Raw genomic sequence first — 15618 nt, 5'->3', positions numbered from 1 at the left:
GCAGTGTATTGCATTGTGTTGTATTGTGTTGTATTGTATTTGTTTTATTTTTGTATTGTATCGTAGTGTATCTGTATTGTAATAGTGTATTGTAACGTATTGTACTGTAGTGTAGTATGTTGTACTGTAGTGTATTGAGTTTGCATTGTATTGTAGTGTATTTGTATTGTAATAGTGTATTGTAATATATTGTACTGTAGTGTGTTGTACTGTACTGTAATGTATTTGTATTGTAGTGTACTTGTATTGTAATATAGTATATTGTAACATATTGTCCTGTACTGTGTTGTATTGTAGCGTATTGCAGTGTAGTGTAGTGGGTTGTATTGTAGTGTATTGCAGTGTAGTGTAGTGGGTTGTATTGTAGTGTATTGCACTGCTGTGTTCAACTCTGTTCCTTTTCCTCTCTGCATCTACAGTGCCGTTTTGTTTCTAGCAGTATCTGAGCTCAGGAGCGTCTTTCTCTCTAACCTACTGGTAACTAGCAAAGACACTTTCTCTAGACAGACAAAGCACTTCTTGTAAGTCGCTCCGGATAAGAGATACAAAGTTTTTAATGCTTTCATGTAATAAAATGAAATAAAATAAATAATAAATAAAATAAAAATTTCTGAAATAACACAGGACACTGTGGCACATCATTGGCATAAACATAACGATGCCGTAACGTTTAACCATGTCAGTGTGGAAATGCCACTGGAATGGTTACCCTCCACGCTCAGAACCGTTCAGCCCTGCACAATTTTATATGCAATATTAATATCATAAACCAGACACCAAAAGGTATTTAAGATGTTAAATGCAATATTTCTAGCTGGAAACAGCAAGAAGTAGATAATACAGTAATTATTTGCTTACAGAACATTTTTGTCAAGTTATTGGTCTCACGATACTCAGGGATATAGTGGGGCAAAAAAGTATTTAGTCAGCCAGTGATTGTGCAAATTCTCCTACTCAGAAAGATGAGAGAGGTCTGTAATTTTCACTATGAGAAACAAAATGAGAAAAAAAAAATCCAGGAAATCACATTGTAGGATTTTTAAAGAATTTATTTGTAAATTATGGTGGAAAATAAGTATTTGGCCACCCACAAACAAGCAAGATTTCTGGCGCTCACAGACCTGTAACAACTTCTTTAAGAAGCTCTTCTGTCCTCCACTCCTCACCTGTATTAATGGCACCTGTTTGACCTTGTTATCTGTATACAAGACACCTGTCCACAGCCTCAAACAGTCAGACTCCAAACTTAACCATGGCCAAGACCAAAGAGTTGTCGAAGGACACCAGGAGGAAAATTGTAGACCTGCACCAGGCTGGGAAGAGTGAATATACAATAGGCAAGCAGGTTGGTGTGAATAAATCAACTCTGGCAGCAATTGTAAGAAAAAGGAAGACATACAAGACCAGTGATAATCTCCCTCGATCTGGGGCCCATGCAAGATCTCATCCTGTGGGGTCAAAATGATCATGAGTGAACAAAATTGATCAACGGTGAACAAAAATCCCAGAACTACACGGAGGGACCTGATGAATGACCTGCAGAGAGCTGGGACCAAAGTAACAAAGGCTACCATCAGTAACACACTACAGTGAGACGTAAATCCTGCAGTGCCAGGCGTGTCCCCCTGCTTAAGCCAGTACATGTCCAGGTCCGTCTGAAGTTTTCCAGAGAGCATATGGATGATCCAGAAGAGAACTGGGAGAATATCTTGCGTTCAGATGAAACCCAAATAGAACTTTTTGGTAAAAACTCAACTCGTCGTTTTTGGAGGAAGAAGAATGCTGAGTTGCATCCCAAGAACACCAAACCTACTGTGAAGCATGGGGGTGGAAACATCAGGCTTTGGGGCTGTTTTTCTGCAAAGGGGATAGGACGACTGATCCGTGTTAAGGGAAGACTGAACGAGGCCATGTATCATGAGATTTTAAGCCAAAACCTTCCATCAGTGAGAGCATTGAAGATGGAACGTGGCTGGGTCTTCCAGCACAACAATGATCCCAAACACACCGCTCGGGCAACAAAGGAGTGGCTCCGTAAAAAGCATTTCAAGGTCCTGGAGTGGCCTAGCCAGTCTCCAGACTTCAATCCCATAGAAAATCATTTATAATCACTTCTAAATTATTAAATCATTCTTGACGCTATGTAGCTTTTACTGTCATTCCAGAATCATCTACTCTACTTTTTGCTCATTGTCCTGGACACATTTAAAATTTCTAAAAGTCAAAAAATTTTATGATGTGAAGTTTAACAGTACAAGCACCTTAAAATTATTTCATACATTTATTTATTCATTTAAAAATGAATTTAATTAAATTAATTAAATTACCCTCTCCATGGATCACCACCTTATCGTGGTGGAGAGGTATGTGTGCTTGAAGGACCCTAGGAGCTATGTTGTCTGGAGCAAAAGCTCCTGGTAGGGTCTCCCATGGCAAACTGGTCCTAGGTGACAGGCCAGACAAAGTGTGATCCATAACCACCCCTATGAGGACAACAAAGCAGGACTTGTGTACCCTGCCCGGATCAGGGTTACCGGGGCCCCACCCTGGAGCCAGGCCTGGGGGAGGGACTCGCCAGCGAGCGTCTGGTGGCCAGGCATTCACTCATGGTGCCCGGCCGGGCCCAGCCCGAAGGAGCTACATGAGTCCCCCCCTCCCATCGACCCACCACCGATGGGAGGGGCAGTAGTAGGGGTGCGGTGCATTGTGGATCAGGCAGGTGTTGGCTTTCTCATAGCCCCTCGACTCGGCGCCTGTATGTTGGGGTTTTCCCCGGTGGACGAGAGGGTAGCTTCCCTACGCCTTCGGGTTGGGGAACGGGTCCTGACTGTTGTCTGTGCTTATGCACCGAACAGCAGTTCAGAATACCCAGCCTTCATAGAGTCCTTGGAAGGGGTGCTTGAAAGTGCTCCTCCTGGAGACTCGATTGTCCTACTGGGGGACTTCAACGCTCACGTGGGCAACGACAGTAAGACCTGGAGGGGTGTGATTGGGAGGAATGGCCTCTCTGATCTGAACCTGAGTGGTGTTCAGTTTTTGGACTTCTGTGCAAACCACAGTTTGTCCATAACGAACACCATGTTTGAACACAAGGATGTCCATAAGAAGAGTTCCATGGGAAGAGTTCGGTGAGGCCTTGGAAAGTGACTAAGTCATTCTGTGGGAGGTGCTTCGGGAGTACGGGGTACATGGCTCTTTGCTACGAGCCATTCAGGCCCTGTACAAACAAAGCAGGAGTTTGGTTCGCATGGCCAGCAGTAAGTCAGACTTTTTCCCAGTGAGAGTTGGACTCCGTCAGGGCTGCCCTTTGTCACCGATTCTATTCATAATTTTTATGGATAGAATTTCTAGGCGCAGTCAGGGGATGGAGGGTGTCCGGTTTGTTGACCTCAGGGTCACATCGCTGCTGTTTGCAGATGATGTGGTCCTATTGGGGACATCAGGCCGTGAATTTCAGCTTTCACTGGATCGATTTGCAGCCGAGTGTGAAGCGGCCGGGATGAGGATCAGTACCTCCAAATCCGAGGCCATGGTTCTCACGCGGGAAAGGGTGGAGAGCCCTCTCTGGGTCCGGGATGAGCTCTTGCCTCAAGTGGAGGAGTTTAAGTATCTCGGGGTCTTGTTCACGAGTGATGGTACAAGGGAGCGGGAGATTGACAGGCGGATTGGTGCTGGGTCAGCAGTGATGCAGGCTCTTTACCGGTCTGTTGTGGTAAAGAAAGAGCTGAGCCATAAGGCAAGGCTCTCAATTTACTGGTCGATCTACGTTCCCACCCTCACCTATGGTCATGAGCTTTGGGTAATGCCTGAAAAAACAAGATCTCGAATACGAGCGGCCGAAATGAGTTTCCTCTGCAGGGTGGCTGGACTCTCCCTTAGAGATAGGGTGAGAAGTTCGGTCATCCGGGAGTAGAGCCGCTGCTTCTTCACGTCGAGAGGAGCCAGTTGAAGTGGTTCGGGCATCTTGTTAGGATGCCTCTTGGACGCCTCCCTTGGGAGGTGTCACAGGCAAGTCCACCGGGGAGGAGACCCCGGGGAAGACCCAGGATACGCTGGCGTGACTATATCGCCCAGCTGGCCTGGGAGCGCCTCGGAATCGCCTCCCAGGGAGCTAGTGGAAGTGGCTGGGGAAAGGGAGGTCTGGGATTCATTGCTCAGGATGCTGCCCCCGCGACCCGAACCCCGGAGAAGCGGAAGATGATGGATGGATGGATGGATGGATGGATGGATGGATGGATAATTAAATTGCATTACTTATCAATTATTAAAACTGCAGCTATTATATTCATCATATTTAAAATATTTGCTTAAAAAATTTAAATGATTAAAAAACAATATTAATGTTTGTTTGTTTTCATTTAATGTAATGATTTCCGATTAATATTTAGTGTTGACAGTAAGTGATATGGCCGATAGTGAATTGTCATGGAGGTGTAAAATTAATTAATTAGGCAATTTTATGGATTATACTGTGATATAATGATAATACAAACACCAATGTCTTGGAACTCCATGTAAAGCATGTGCTCCTATGCGCAGAGTGAGTAGTGAGTGAACCTGAGGAGCCCGAAGAGAGAAAGTGTAGCAGAAGGGATTCTAATGGACTAGGATGGAGCTCAGAGCAGGTGGCAGGGCTGTTCACACTGTTTCATTAGCACATCAGCCCTAGGAGGAAAGCCAGGCCTACTGGTGGAACCATCACATGGGCAAAACTAATTGTCTCTCTTTCAAATTGGATTGAGAGCCCATTAGAGCTCTGATTAATTCACGGAGGCAGCCCACCTCAATATAAGGGGGAGAGCTGCCAGTTCAGGTGGTTTCCTAGCGACTCATACGCTCTCTGATGTATTAAGGAAGGATATAAAAGCTTAGCCAAGTAGATGGTCACTTCAAATTAAGCATTCAAATACTGGGCCCATATTAGTTCCACATAATCTATTTTCATACTATTCATTCCCTCCAAGTGGTCTTAGTAAAAAAAATAAGAGCATTACATCACATGACTTCCTGCACCGCAAGGGCAACAGGTCATGCTCCTGTCTTTCTATAAGCACATCTGATGACATTAACTGAAAACAAGTATGAATAGAATAACAGAAATCAGTTATATAATTGATGCCTGCAGCCAAAACAAGTGTTCGTTTAAAAATTCATGTAGTGTCTTTACGGTAATCGATCAGCTCTGTTAAAATAAACATGTTTATGTAACTCCATCATCTGTTCAATGTCAATTTGAAGCATTTCTGAATTTAGCACAAAATCCACCTTCTTGGTTGCCCATGTTTTAAGTTAAAGCCCAAGCTAACCTAATTACAGTTTGTGAAACAATTCATTGAGTCATAAATTAAATCAAATGGATTTAAAGCCAGTGAATCATTTCTCCTTGAAGCAAAACTCTGACTTTTGATTACAGAGGAATTCCACCAATTTTTCAGTTTTTGCACAACTAAATTAACTGAGAAATACACTATATTGCCAAAAGTATTCAGTCACCCATCCAAATAATTGAATTCAGGTGTTCCAATCACTTCCATGGCCACAGGTGTATAAAATCAAGCCCCTAGGCCTGCAGACTGCTTCTACAAACATTAGTGAAAGAATGGGTCACTCTCAGGAGCTCAGTGAATTCCAGCGTGATAGGATGCCACCTGCGCAACAAGTCCAACAAGTTTGGATTTGACACGTATTATTGCAAAGAAGAGGCAAAGCCAAAGCAAAACTTGGAATTTCTTTTCTCTGTGAGCTTTTACACCTTAGATACGGCCATGAAACACCAGAATGACGACTAAAATGAAATAACAAACAGTGGGATATTTGTGTTTGACTGAATTTGCCTCCCATATGCATGTACCCTCCCAGCATGAAAAATTTTTGTTTTAGTCGAAATGCTTCTCGCAAACAGCAACAGCAACAACACGGCATCAGGCAGTGTATTCATAAGCATTTCATGTAATATCTTTCTGTGATGGTGCTTTTAGAGGCATTCAAACGTCTGGTTCCTATCACAAAGTGCTCTAGAATGGAGCATCTCACACCAAACTAATTGGAATGACTACATTACCAATTACTTAGAAAACTTCTGATATATTAAGTTATTATGACTACCACTACTAACATTACTAAAATGGTCATCATTATTATTACTTATAGTACTACCAATATTTAAGTAAATATGTAGTAAATACAGAAAGGGAAGGAGTATATCTTGGGGAGTATGTGTTGTTCATGAACATGAATTCTCCTGATCGCATGTTTGAACTGAAACCACTTCAGTTTCAACTGAAGTCACACGTATTGTGGAGTTCATCAGTAAACAGCCCTATGAGCTTCACTAATATGCATGACCTAAGTTCACGGAGCGCATTAGGAATTGATTGCTATACCCAAAACAGGCCCATGCCAAAAAGCACAGACACTGCAGTAGTGCTGGGCGACATGGCCTCAAATCATTATCACGATTAATTGACTTTTACCTCAATTACAATTAACAAACGATTATTTAGTTTTTTTCTTTGTTGTTTTACCCTCACAGTTCACTGACAAGGTTTATACTGTAAATATGTTCTTCACACCTTAATATAAATCGCCTCAACAGTCAGATTGGAATTCACGCAGCTTTTAAGTCAATCCAACTTGACATTCGTCATAATTTCACGCTGCTGAGACTCAAACGTCTGGGTGATATCTCTGTACAAATATTGGAACACACTTAGAAAAGCCTCCGTGTTTGAAGAGATTTCTATGTCCAAACGCGGCCGCAGGAGAACGAGGCTGCAGCATCAAACAACAGATAAAAGTCTGAAAGCAAAGTTTAAAGAATCCGAGGACGAAACCAAAGAAGTGGCCGGGCCCTTTTTACGGCTCGCACATTCTGGATGATGAGCCCAGCTGTCAGTAAGTGAAGCTTCATGATGGCTCCTGTGATGCTCGTGAAGATGAAGCTGATCCTCCAGGAGCGACTGGCGTTCGTTGGCAGTTGTGATTGTTTACCTCTGGATGAGCCACATGAAGCTCTGCTCTTTTGGGCATGCGGGTCAGTTTAGGAGCTGATGCGTTCAGACTGTCGCATACAGATCAAACTGAAAAAATAACCTGAACAGCCAAAGAATTTTTTTTTAAAAATCAGGTTTGGTGAGAAAATCACATTTGGGCCACTTTTACCTGCTGTGTGAACACAGCCTTAGCTTCCATGTTGCAGAGTGGACGTGGCAGAATTACGTGATTACTTGCAAGTAAGTTCTAGTGGACATAAACAGAGAGTGAGGATTAACAGAATTGTCAAAAAAAAAAAGAAGAAAGAAATAACCAACATGGGCAATGCCAGTTAGAGGTTCTGAATGTCAGATTCTATTAATTTCCGATTAATCAGTCAGGATTCCGTAATCCTAACCTTGCCCCGCAGCCTATGAGAAAACTTTGTAAGCCAAGACCTGCTGTACAGACTAACACAGTTAACTTACTTGATCTAGGGCTCCAAGAGGGTGTGCATTGAGGGGAGCACTGTGATTGTGGTCCACTGCAGTGGGCTTGTGTGATGGTGGCAGGCGAGCAGAGGGGCTATGGCGCCATGCCCTCTCCGTCAGGCAGCACCATCCCACTGGGGGAGGCAGAAAACAACTGGACACTGTACACAACCTGTGAATAAAACAAAGACAAAGCTTTAGTTAAGGAATAGCATTCAATCAAATGGCAAGTGATAAAGAGGAGAGCTGAGCAATACATAGTCTGTAAATTATTATGATGATATGTGCCTTTGCAATATTGTCTGAATAAGATTCTTAACTGTGAGTGCAACATTTCTTTGTGTGAAGCATAGCAGTGGCAGCAACATGCTGGTGGCCATTTATCATTTATTACAATGTTTACAGTATATTTATTAAATATCCTGTTTGAAACTGTCTTCACAGTAAAGTGAAGACGCGGTCGGTTAGTGTAGTGGGTGACACCTCTGCCTTCTATGCTGTAGACTGTGGTTCAATCACCTGCCTGGGTAAACACCCTACACTATACCAATAAGAGTCCTTGGGCAAGACTCCTAACACTACCGTCACCCGTGTAAAATGATCAAATTGTAAGACGCTCTGGATCTGGGGGAAAATCAGCATACTTTAACCCAAAGTCTGTAATTTGCTGAAAAACTGGTATTACGGGTAACTTTTACCCTTAATAACTTCAGAACAGTTTAAGGAACAAACATGTCCTGATATGTGGATCATCAAACCCACCCCTAACAAGCAAGCATGATGTCACTGAGCTGAGACATGAGCATCAGTGAGAAATTCAGCTCGGAAAATCACCTAAAATCCTGATATTATTTCTCTGTTTTTTTGCCTTAATATTCCAACAAAAATGGCAATAAAAGGCAATAGATCTGCCTCATACCCTCAAAATCACACAAACAGGCCCTAAAACACATTGTAACAAATATGACATATTATAAATTTAATAATACCCAGCTCTATCTTTCAGTTTACACTGATTAATAAAAACATCTAATATTAAACACGCAACTCAATTTGTAATTAAAAATAAAACCTGTCTTGCTGTGTATCAGAGATTTATAACTCAGCTTAAATCCAAGAGGACAGAAAATCCATTAAAAAAAAAAACATCTCAACCTTATGCTAATTTTTCATTTTTGCTTATAATGAATAAACATTTTTATAAAATAACACGTCTGAGATTTTTGGCTTCCAGCAGTAAATTGTATGCATATAGTAATTTGTGTAGATCATAAAACACATGCTGTGCTAATTTGAGGAGAACTCATAATATATAAAACTTAAATAAAAAAATAAAAATGTACATTTATTAATGCAGTTACTTAATAACTTATGATTGCCTTATGATGTGGGCATATGGATTCAGATGGACAAACCAAAATAGACCCTGGAGAATATGAGGTTAAAAGAATAAAGAATGAAAGTCTGGACCTGGACCAGAAAGTCTGAGAATGTTTAGGATGTGATTTGCCACTTTGGGTTAATATGATGTCTGTTTTTCTCTATTATATATGGGTATAAACACAGAACCGCTACACAACTGCACTGCTTGAGGCTAACCTCTTTATTAAACATGCAGAGGTCATTGACCGACTGTAACAGACTTGAGGAAATAAAATCTTTGCTATGGTCTAGTATATTAATTCATAGCTTGCTCGGTCACTCAAGGTTAGTAGGGATGATCAACACAATATCTAAATAATTTGGGGCCTGTCACATTTATTACATAATTGCAATTTTTTAACCAATCAGTGTCCACGATCACTGGATTTCACAATCACAATCAGGAAACGCTAAATTGTAAATGAAGTGTGTCACCAGCGAAACAAATTTCAGTAAATGCAAACGGCTCTTTTTTTGTGTAGAACGTTCTAGCATTTAACTTCAGACTCAAAGGAGTTTAGAGGGCAGTGTTAAGTAACGTTTCTATTTGTTTTGTAGCCAATTCTAGCTTTTTCAGGAGGCACACAAGCAGAACTTTTTGTATATATTTCTATTTAACATCAAATCAATCAATAAAAATCAATCAATCAACCTTTATTTAACCTCCAGGAGATTTGAGGGTGATGTTTATTTTAGCAGATACAGGAAAATGGATCAATAAATGTGTAAGAACATATCAAATAATAAAAGTTAATTCAATAAAAAATGTCTCAAATCAGGTAAGTATAAAAAAAGAGGCATTAACAATACAAATAGTAGAAAATATAAATTTTTAATAAATGCAGCTAAAATGTAAAATATAAAAATCCATCCATCCATCATCTTCCGCTTCTCCGGGGTTCGGGTCGCGGGGGCAGCATCCTGAGCAATGAAGCCCAGACCTCCCTTTCCCCAGCCACTTCCACTAGCTCCCTGGGAGGGATTCCGAGGCACTCCCAGGCCAGCTGGGCGATATAGTCACGCCAGCGTGTCCTGGGTCTTCCCCGGGGTCTCCTCCCCGGTGGACTTGCCTGTGACACCTCCCAAGGGAGGCGTCCAGGAGGCATCCTAACAAGATGCCCGAACCACCTCAACTGGCTCCTCTCGACGTGAAGAAGCAGCGGCTCTACTCTGAGTCCCTCCCGGATGACCGAACTTCTCACTCTATCTCTAAGGGAGAGTCCAGCCACCCTGCGGAGGAAACTCATTTCGGCCGCTTGTATTCGCGATCTCGTTCTTTCGGTCATTACCCAAAGCTCATGACCATAGATGAGGGTGGGAATGTAGATTGACCAGTAAATCGAGAGCCTTGCCTTATGGCTCAGCTCTTTCTTTACCACAACAGACCGGTAAAGAGCCCGCATCACTGCTGACCCAGCACCAATCCGCCTGTCAATCTCCCGCTCCCTTGTACCATCACTCGTGAACAAGACCCCGAGATACTTGAACTCCTCCACTTGAGGCAAGAGCTCATCCCGGACCCAGAGAGGGCTCTCCACCCTTTCCCGCGTGAGAACCATGGCCTCGGATTTGGAGGTACTGATCCTCATCCCGGCCGCTTCACACTCGGCTGCAAATCGATCCAGTGAAAGCTGAAGTTCACGGCCTGATGTCCCCAATAGGACCACATCATCTGCAAACAGCAGGGATGTGACCCTGAGGTCACCAAACCGGACACCCTCCATCCCCTGACTGCGCCTAGAAATTCTATCCATAAAAATTATGAATAGAATCGGTGACAAAGGGCAGCCCTGACGGAGTCCAACTCTCACTGGGAAAAAGTCTGACTTACTGCTGGCCATGCGAACCAAACTCCTGCTTTGTTTGTACAGGGCCTGAATGGCTCATAGCAAAGAGCCATGTACCCCGTACTCCCGAAGCACCTCCCACAGAATACCCCGGGGAACACAGTCGAATGCCTTCTCCAAATCCACAAAGCACATGTGGACTGGTTGGGCAAACTCCCATGAACCCTCCAGAATCCTGGAGAGGGTAAAAAGTTGGTCCAGTGTTCCACGACCAGGGCGGAACCCGCACTGCTCCTCCTGAATCCGAGGTTCGACTATAAGCCGGACTCTCTTCTCCAGTACCCTTGCATAGACCTTACCAGGGAGGCTGAGGAGTGTGATTCCCCTGTAGTTGGAACACACCCTCCGGTCCCCCTTTTTAAAAAGAGGCACCACCACCCCAGTCTGCCAATCCAGTGGCACCACCCCCGATGTCCACGCAATGTTGAAAAGGCGTGTCAGCCAAGACAGCCCCACAACATCCAGAGCCTTGAGGAACTCGGGACGGATCTCATCCACCCCTGCAGCCCTGCCGCCAAAGAGCTTTTTAACTACCTTGGCGACTTCGGCCTCAGTAATGGACAAGCCTATTCCCGTGTCCCCAGACTCTGCCTCCTCACTGGAGAACGTGTTGGTGGGATTGAGAAGTATTCCTTCCACCGCCCAATGACGTCTTCAGTCGAAGTCAGCAGCACACCATCTCCACTGTATACAGTGCTAGTGGCACACTGCTTTCCCCTTTGAGTCGCCTGCTGGTTTGCCAGAATCTTTTCGGAGCCGACTTAAAGTCACTTTCCAAGGCCTCACCGAACTCTTCCCACACCCGGGTTTTTGCCTTGGCAACGACTGAAGCCGCAGATCGCTTGGCCTGTCGATACCTGCCAGCTGCCTCTGGTGTCCTACAGGCCAACTCCTTCTTCAGCTTGACGGCATCTCTCACCTGGGGTGTCCACCACCGGGTTCGAGGATTACCGCCCCGACAGGCACCAACTACCTTGCGACCACAGCTACAGTCAGCCGCTTCAACAATGGAGGAGCGGAACATGGCCCATTCTGAGTCAATGTCCCCCACCTCCCCCGATATCTGGTCGAAGTTCTGACGGAGGTGTGAGTTGAAGATCAATCTGACAGGTTCTTCTGCCAGACGTTCCCAGCAAACCCTCACTATACGTTTGGGTTTGCCTGGTCTGACTGGCATCTTCCCCCACCACCTGATCCAACTCACCACCAGGTGGTGATCAGTTGACAGCTCAGCTCCTCTCTTTACCCGAGTGTCCAGTACACATGGCCGCAAGTCCGCTGACACGACAACAAAGTCAATCATTGAACTGCGGCCTAGGGTGTCCTGGTGCCATGTGCACTTATGGACATCCTTGTGTTCAAACATGGTGTTCGTTATGGACAAACTGTGGTTTGCACAGAAGTCCAAAAACTGAACACCACTTGGGTTCAGATCAGAGAGGCCATTCCTCCCAATCACACCCCTCCAGGTCTTACTGTCATTGCCCACGTGAGGGTTGAAGTCCCCCAGTAGGACAATCGAGTCTCCAGGAGGAGCACTTTCAAGCACCCCTTCCAAGGACTCTATGAAGGCTGGGTATTCTGAACTGCTGTTCGGTGCATAAGCACAGACAACAGTCAGGACCCGTTCCCCAACCCGAAGGCGTAGGGAAGCTACCCTCTCGTCCACCGGGGAAAACCCCAACATACAGGCGCCGAGTCGAGGGGCTATGAGAAAGCCCACACCTGCCCGCCGCCTCTCACCATGGGCAACTCCAGAAAAGAATAAAGTCCAGCCCCTCTCAAGGAGATTGGACCCAGAGCCCAAGCTGTGTGTTGAGGTGAGCCCGACTATATCTAGCCGGTATCTCTCAACCTCGCGCACCAACTCAGGCTCCTTACCCGCCAGTGAGGTAACGTTCCAAGTTCCAAAAGCCAGTTTCAGCAACCGAGGATCAGAACGCCAAGGCCCACGCCTTCGGACACTGCCCGATCCACAATGCACCGCACCCCTACTACTGCCCCTCCCATCGGTGGTGGGTCGATGGGAGGGGGTATAAAAATCCAAACAAATCAAAATAATAAAAAGGAGAATAATTTTAAACAGTAAACTAACATTTCATTAAAATTATTAAAATGATAACATAATAATTATAACTAAAATAAGAATACAATTAATAGTAAATAAATCACACAATATTGAAAATAAGACAAAAACAGTAAAAAAAATTAAATATATATATATATATATATATATATATATATATATATATATATATATATATATATATATATATATATATATATATATATATTTATTTATTTTTTTTTTTTTTTTAATATTTAATTGTTTATTTTTGTTATTTATTTGTATTTTTTTATTTTAAAAACCCCCCCCATGCTGCTAGTGAGGGCCAAGCAACTTGAATATAAGTAATTTATTTAATAATTGATTTTTTTTATAAATAAAAAGATTTCCACCATGCTGCTATGGAGCGCCAACCAACTTTAATACAAAATTTTTTAAAATATATAAATAAAATTCCCACCATGCTGCTGGTGAGGGCCAAGCAACTTAACTATAAAAAATATAAATGATTCAATAATTTAACAAATAAAAAAATTCCCACCATGCTGCTATTGAGCGCCAACCAACTTTAACATAAATTCATTTAATCATATTTTTTTATAAATAAATTCCCACCATGCTAGTGAGGGCCAACCAACTTTTTCATACAGCTTTACTTAACTCTACACATAATTCATTCACAATATTCATTCAACAGTACAAACAGTGTTAGCTACCAAGTAAGCACAGGTAGCAAGAAAAGATGCTTAACAGTAAATCTGGCCACTTTAGGCTTGTATTTTATCCGCTGCACAGAAAAAAAAAAAAAACACAATTAAATTATTGATTTATGACTAATCAACAGCTAAAATTTAATGATCATGTCAGCCCTTAATAATTAAAAAAACGGAGTCATCTTCATTTCTACTGATCTACATAGATCTACCTTCCTTATCAGAAAACCAGTGAACTCTAGCTTTACAAGCAGAACATTTACATGCTGAAATGATTACGATCTAGGGTGATGGACAGAAGGATGGATGGGGAAATTAGCTAATTTACTCTGCTGGACAGAGTACTGAGGTTATGTACGTTAACAGGAGGAGTATATCTAAGCAATGGAACGCGAGAGGGAGCGTATCATCGCGAAATAACATCATGGGTGTGATTTGGATGCAGAACGCGATGTTTAATGTGTTTTAATGTTCAGTTCCTTCCTCCAAATTATTCATTCCTTAACGAGCAGCTTGTTACTTCATCATAGTAACGAGCTCTGCCCACTCACTGCATAGCCGGCAGTTTGTTCTCCAGCTCCTTACACTAAATTCCCAAACTGTTGTCACCACTGAGCAATTTTTCAGACAGTCAGTTAACCCAACACCATTCACCAAACGTGTCTGATCTTCAGAAACTGACCAAATCAGACTGAGCCATAAAACTGAGCCAATATCAGGTTCAGCTCAGTTTGGTCAGTTTTTTCCAGATCAGTATTAATGTTGTTTTGCTCCAGCCAATCTGTAAAGCTTCTTACAGCCTGTTTAGTTTGGCGAATGGTATTGGGTTCATTTCTAGCTGATTCCAGGTTGTTTAGCTGTTCTTCTGTCACAGCTGCCGACTGAAAAGCTGCTCAGTGGTGACGACAGTTTGGGAATTTAGTGTCGTCTCATCTTCAGAGTCTGACCAAAGCAGCTGTCGGTCAGATGTGATCTTAAAAATATCCATTTTCGGTTTGTGGCAAAGTAAGAAGTAAAAAAGTTTAAATGGCTTGAGCGTCTCCTACAGCTATCAAAGTTGTTACATAGCGATAGCATCTTAGCGGAGTGATGCAGTGCTTCTGAAAAAAACGTGTTATGGTAAAATAAGAGCCCAGTTAGAACGCCTCTCAACCAATAAGCTCGCATGGCCAGAACTAACTGTTGTATAATTGCAATAATAGTATATATGTATTATACTATTACACTGTTATAGTAGTATTTATGACAATACAGTAACCACGGCAGATTCTATAGAGAAACCAGTTTTAACTGTGGACCTACACATCTCACAGTAAACGCCTCGCATCTGTGGCACAGGTACCCATATAGTATGACAGAAGTGAGACCGCACCCTTACAGAATTACTCGAATAAACACTCTAGATGGCAATAAAAATGAAAAACTCCGACTCACTTTGCAACCATGATAATTACAGCAACATGCTTTCCAAACTCCCAACAGACTCCCAGATCTAAGATAACATTACAGGTAACTCGGTAACCCCAAAGTATGAACAGGCTACTGTTGTGCATAAAGCTATAGAGACAGTGAAGGGCTGCGAGAAGCAAAATTCATCTAGAATATTCCATTAAATATTACCACAGATATTCCATTACAATAACAACACAAATACACACATTTTCTTTTCAATAACTGAAGGAAAAAATAAGTATTATTGGATTTATCATTGTCATTAACAGCTTAGTCCAGACAGGGTCACAGTAGAAGCTGGGAGAGCAGAAAATCCCAGATGGCCCTGCGCTGTAGAGGCAATGGGTAATTAATAATAATAATAATAATAATAATAATAATAAATAATATAATAATGATAATACTACTATTATTACTGTTCATATTACAAATATTACAAATAATATTATTGTTATTATCGCCACCTTTTTTGCTTTCTAAAAAAAAAAAAAGGTCAATGAAATTACTAAAAAGTCCTGAAAACATGTCAGTTAATTAAGACTTTCAAAGCAAGTTGCATTAAAATGCTGATTCTTCCCAAATCTGGCAACCCAAAAAAGTCTTAAAAGTCTTAAAAACTCACAGTAGTAGTAAATGTGCTGGTTATTCAAATG

General features: G+C 42.4%; 1 protein-coding gene across 2 annotated transcripts in view; it reads right to left on the bottom strand.

Annotated features, from left to right (window-relative positions):
* ncoa1 (nuclear receptor coactivator 1) overlaps positions 1-15618 on the bottom strand; it is a 104341-nt gene that overhangs the window by 81018 nt on the left and 7705 nt on the right. For both annotated transcript variants that reach the window (XM_017701066.2, XM_017701061.2), the window contains exon 2: positions 7461-7635. The gene's annotated coding sequence lies outside the window, so the exon portion shown is untranslated. The remainder of the gene's footprint in view (positions 1-7460; positions 7636-15618) is intronic.

Source organism: Pygocentrus nattereri, chromosome 4, assembly GCF_015220715.1.
Source record: "Pygocentrus nattereri isolate fPygNat1 chromosome 4, fPygNat1.pri, whole genome shotgun sequence".
Lineage (NCBI taxonomy): Eukaryota > Metazoa > Chordata > Actinopteri > Characiformes > Serrasalmidae > Pygocentrus > Pygocentrus nattereri.
This window is presented reverse-complemented; position numbering and strand designations above follow the sequence as displayed.